Genomic DNA, 6,369 nt, shown 5'->3' with positions numbered 1-6,369 from the left:
AAAAAAAAAAAAAAAAAAAAAAAACAAACATTAAACATTTTCGTCAAGATATAGTAAAACTGCCTGTTTTATTCTGTTTCTAAAAAACATTTTATCATGTATAAAACAGTTTTACAATGGCATAAATTTATTTAACGATATAATAAGCGATTAACAATGTTATCTTGAGTCAAACCTGTCAAAATAAATACATACGTTGAATTGAGTGTTGCTTTGAGGATTTTACGATCAATTATAACGCACAAATGGAATCTCATTTGACACTTTTAAAAATGTGTAACGCGATCATAAATGCAACCAAGTGGGCGTTGATGTATACATTTTCAAGTAATCCGTCCCTGATCCTCGGCGTTAGTATCTTCTCGCCTTCGTGATTTAAAAGGAAATAATTTACCGTTTCCGGCAACATGGCTCAGGAAACCGTGTCGTTCAAAGAAAGGCTGCTTTGGCCGCACGCGTATATGCGGCGTTGGATCTCGTTGGCTGCTGATAACGCATCAATGACCATGTCGCTGTCAGAGGATTTGCCACTTCAGCAAACCACGGATCACCGTAGAAAAACACACAATAAATAATTGGACATCATCATGGACAAGCAGTTTGATCAGAAGAATAAAAAATATTTGCGATAAAAAAATGATCATTAGAAATTGTTTGAAAATAAAAAAGATCTTTTTCGAAAAATGCAAGAGCAGAAGTCAATATTTAACTGCTTAGTATGCCATATTTTGCGATCTTCTTTTCAGTCGTTTATTATGACAACATTTAAAAACTAACAATAATTTTTTTGAAAGGAATAAATATTTGATAAATTTTATTTATTATAACGGATGGGTGTAATTGTATAACACTAATTGCAGAGTTAATCTCTATGAGATACTTTAATAATTAATTTTCAGGGACAAAGGCTCAGAATATAAAATATGAGAAGTATATAAACAAAGGATTGCGTCCTGAATCAGCGTGCAACGCGCGATTTCTTTATTTATAATACAGTTCAGAAATAACAGAACTGGTTTGTTGCATAAAGATAAAATTGTAAAAAAGCTACTATATAAATCTTAATAATAATAAAAAAAACATTATAAATTCTTGCTTAATCTATTGCAATCGCTTAATTCTATTCAATTTTTTGTTTGTTTCTGCCTCCAGCGCGATTCTCATTTATCTTGTAAATCTTAGATCTTATTAAATATAAAAGGCGTTTCGGAAAGTCTCATTATCGTGTAGTACATTATCATGATAATAATAAGCAATTATTTTTATTTCTCTAACTTTCCCGCGCGATCTCTCTCGGCGGTCACAAAGCGATGATTAGTTTCTCCGAAAGCGCATCTGCGTCTAATCTCATAGTTCGCACGTACTTATGCGTTAGTTGCTATTGTTTCGAACGACACTGTCGGCGAATCTTTCCACGAATAGACATTATTCCGGTAGGTTGGCAGTAAAGTCTTAAGAGACACGGAAGGTAGTAGTACATCCTGTGTCGTAGGATCCCCTTTCATGCTTCGCTGCTTTTACTCCGTAACGCTGATTTCCTAAGTTCTCTTTCTCGCTACGGTGTACTGACTTCGGTTGAAGAAAAAAAATCGTCATCTGTTTTATGCTGACTGGGTTGACGATGGACTCTCCGTTAATTAAAGTATCTTGATCGTATTCCTTTGCCGGCGGCATCGATTTTCTCACGGATCTGTGCTCTACTTAATCCTCCTCTACTATTTTCAAAAGCACGTGCCAAGAAGCGCAAGACATGTTTGTGTACTGTTTCTCTTGGATCGTTTTCCTTCGAGTTTTCTTTCGAGTCGTTTTCCGTTATTCCTTTTAAATCTATTTTGTTTTTTTTCTTTATGTTTCTCAAGAATTTGTATTGTTATTAATTTATTATTGTCTACGTCAATATATTTTATTATACTTATTAAAATTATAGATTTATTAGAGTAAATTAAAAATAATTTTATCAGAAAGATATTTTAAATTATCATTATTTTGCTATATTTTATTGACTACTTAAACTATTTTTCTCTATAATGTAGATTTCCAAGCGACATCTTAAAGACATCCAAAGAACGTCCTTATGACTTCTTAATGTTTTTAAACTGTCTCTCTGATAAAGAGTGTACGGGTTATCAAGTGATTTCAAATTATAACAATAAGAAATTTTCAATAGTTTATAACAATATTTAAAAAATATTTAAAAAATATTTAAAAATATTGGATCGAATGCTGCGCAAGAATATTGTGACATAATAAATTTAATAAATATTATTATATAAAATGTTATTTTGTGTATGTATAAATTGTCGGTAATTCAGTAGGTAAGTCGATAGACTATCAGCAGTAGGGTAAGCCTGAGGAAATTCATCGTTGAAAGTTTCAGCTGCTGATAATGAAGATAACGAACTTGACAGCTTGGATATGATCACTTCATACAATAGTTGTGCTTCAGTTTGAGCCAATTTTGAAACAGATGGCAAACCTTGTCTGTTTATTAATTTATCGATTTTCATATATTTTATATTTAAAAATTATACATCTATATTAGCAAATTAAATAATTTTATCATAAAATATTTTAAATTATTATTGTTTCTTCATGTTTTATTGGTTGTTTTATAAGTAATTTCGTGAATTTCTAAATAATTAAGTGATACGAATCTCATTTTCGAATTTTTGTTTGCTATAAAATAAGATTTTCAATTTGATGATTTTTATTTCTCTCATTTCTCTATATTTAATTCTCCATCATTTTGTGTATGAAAGTTTACATTAAAATAATAATTATACTTATCTACAAAATACTGTACAAACATAAATTACAAGAATTTTCATTAATTGAGTTCTAATTGTAAGTAGAACAAATTAATTTCTATAGAAAAAATATTAAAAACAATATTACAAAGAGCATACATCATTATGCAAAGTCTTATGTGCGAAACAATGAATAGATTTATTAAATATAAAAAGAACAATTTCAAATATAAACGTCAGTATACATATTATAAACGTTTCAGACAAACGTCAACCTAATTGCGATAACATTTTGTTAAATTAATTTGTTATATGTATACTGAAGATGGTCTAATTAAGACTAAAACGTTTAAAATACTATATTTATATAATTTTATAATACTATATTTATATTATATAAGTATATTTTAAAATTGTTCTTTTTATATTTAATAAATCTATATATTGTTTCGCACATAAGACCTTGCATAATGATGTATGCTCTTTGTAATATTGTTTTTAAATATTATTTTTAAATTTTAACCACTTAAGAAAGATATTAATCCCAAAAAACTGCGATTTATGACATTTGTAACATATTTCATTAAAATGTAAATATTCAGTAAAGAATTAAAATAAGCTATACATTCCTTATGCCGAAGTCTACATCAGTAACTTGCGGAATGCGTTTCGTGCGGCTGATTTCCGAGGCGAAATTGTCAGAGTCACGAAGGGCGAACGGCAAATTAAATTGTGACGACGAAAGGTAATTAACGAGAGAAAGACAAAAGGGCACGGTGGAGGCACAAGAACGAGAAACGTTACGACTTAACGAGAACGGACTTTCTTCCGATCATTACGCACAGCGAACAACACATGCTGCTTTATCTTAGCTAGGGCAAAACCAGAAAATCGTTACAAAACGGAAAGGTGCTATCTTGATAGTCGCGCGGTTTAATTAAACGTAGAATGTTGCTCCGCGTAGATACTCTTATCGGATTTGCCGCTATTTTGCTACTTAATTGTAATTATAAATTTTGCACTGTCTTTCCAGCGGCAATTAATTGCCTCGCAACATTGCCGCTAGTCCGAGTATTCTCGGACCGTTGATTATACAATGAATATATCATAATAATTTACTATTATTATATATCACACTAACATTTGATCATTACTATTTTTAATATTCTACGTTATTTCATTATTTTTATTAAGTATATTGGTAGAATAAAAGTTCGTAGTGCTACAAACTTCAAAATTCAAACAAGTGTAAATTAAAAATAAATAATTTCAATTAAAAAAAGAATTTTAAAGCTCAAAATTTCTACTTTCGAAAGATCGCTATGTATTTTGAATTTGACAATTTTTATATATAGAAAATTACGAGCTAGACAAAATAAGAAAGTTTTTTCTCACTTTGTGAGCCTACTAGCGTGTGTCTAAAAAAAAAACATTCAAATATTTTCGACGTGAAAGTTTAAAGTTTTCTTTATAAAATTTTTTTTTTTTATGTTTCTGAGATTTTTTTTGTTACTGAATTATTGCGGATTAAATAAAGGAATATTTTGACTTATAAGTTCGAATCATAACCGTTATAGTTGTACATATAATAATGCATCCCCCACAAATTACAATTGACCAACAATTACTATCGATTCATAATTTCTTCCTTTATTTAATTCGCAGTAACTTACTTAGTAACAAAAAATTTCAGAAACATAAAAAAAAACCGATTTTACCATCGGCTCCCAACCATATTTTTTTGTAAGGATTTTATAACTGCATTCAACATTAGCAATCATTTTACGTTCCTATTTACGTTTTTTGGAAGAGAAAACAAACATCGGTTAAATTTAGGGCACATCATAGACAACAATTAAGGCACATTCGTGAGGGGATATGAGTGTGTTAATTACTTATATATCTCCAAAGTGTTTCCACGAATTTGATGGTAAGTACTAATTATCTCTGATCTTCCGATGAGGTTAACAGTCGATGTTGCTTAATAGAAGACGGCGCTAATTAATTAAGCGTTCAATTACGCTTGTGAGAGTTCCGGGGAGAACCGGGGAGAGTTCAAAGATGTCGAGTATACGTTGTGCAGTCACTAACTTGAGACGCTTGTTTGTACAAAGAGAACTCGCGATTCCGAGTGTCGTGGGCTTGACAAACGCCAGAGAGACGTCGCGTCGCGTCGCGTCGCGTCGGCGTTTTGCAAAAGCGCAGGAGTAACACAAGCGTCGCCCACACGCTTTGGCATTACGCGATGTGGCTACTCAACCTAGCTAGTATGCGAATCAGGCACATGTAGCACGCCCGATACAGGCATCCAATATCGCGTACATATCTCGATCGCATATAGATGGCCGCGTTTTATCGAATGGCCTTCATAAAATTCTTCGCGTTAATAACGTGCGGCCAATAGACAACTCTCGAAGTTTTATAAACGAGAGATCTCTCGTCCGGCTCTTCAATTCTGCGGCCCGGTAAATTGCTTTTTTGATATTGCCAATAAACAAGATAGAAACGTACGATAAATATGATATATTTTCCAGATTTCATTGTATTTTGATACAAATCGGTAAACAGGAACGATGTCGTAAATTAAATATCGCTCTCTACACGAATGTATTTCGACCGATCGAATATGTAGGCTCTCTGACGAAGTCATACGATTATTCGGTAATTCTGGGTAGAAACATATGAAATGTTTGCTTGTACAAAGGGACCTTACACTCCGAGGGCCACATGCCATATTTTTCTCGGAGCTCTATATTTCTGACATACACTGGGGAGGATCTTCCTTGCCAACTGGAGAAATGACGGGATCGCACACGTGCTCTGAGATCATATGCAACTCATAAAACAGTCAACTTGCTGATTCATAATCTACTTATTAGTCTAATTTGGAGAAGCACAAATATTTTCTAACCCAGTGTCACAAATGTAGACAATCGATTTTTAATACACATATAAATAATTGTGTTAAATTGCTTTTAACTCTTGTTCAGCAAATAAATGTACGCGCAGTTCCTATCCATTCAATTTCTCTTGTGGTCTCAATAAAAACAAACTAGGCGATTATTAATACAGTTTTATTCCGGCACGGTTGAACGGTCACCAAAGAAATCCATTAATCGCAACGTTTTAAGCAGCAGCTGCAACACACACAGAGAATTCTCTCTCTCTCTCTCTCTCTCTCTCTCTCTCGATTCGATTCTATTTTTCTTTTTCTCTTCAAATCATTCTACAAAATGTCTCTTTGTCGAGTCTGCGATTCGAAGAACTCACAGCGACGTGTCGCGATGGTCCGACTTTTTAAGAAGATGCTCGAAAAGGGACTCTTCTTCGCAAGCCGTTAATGTAAGCCGACAAGTATCTGGATCGCGGTACATATGGTATCACGAGAGTACGAGCAAGAGAAGCGTGACTCTCGTGGGTACCGCGACTGATTTGAGTTAGCCACACGCCGAGCGAATCAATCACGTCGCATGCACTCGGCACACATGCTGTTAATGTGCGCGCACTGGCATGGGGACCACCAGCCGACGTCAAGAGGAGAACACCAAGGGATTAGGGTGCGTGCTTCCGTTTTGAGGATAATTACTCGGCACATATCTCTCTCTCTCTCTCTCTCTCTCTC

The sequence above is a fragment of the Trachymyrmex septentrionalis genome, unplaced genomic scaffold (assembly GCF_001594115.1).
Source record: "Trachymyrmex septentrionalis isolate Tsep2-gDNA-1 unplaced genomic scaffold, Tsep1.0 scaffold87, whole genome shotgun sequence".
In the NCBI taxonomy this organism is placed as follows: domain Eukaryota; kingdom Metazoa; phylum Arthropoda; class Insecta; order Hymenoptera; family Formicidae; genus Trachymyrmex; species Trachymyrmex septentrionalis.
This window is presented reverse-complemented; position numbering follows the sequence as displayed.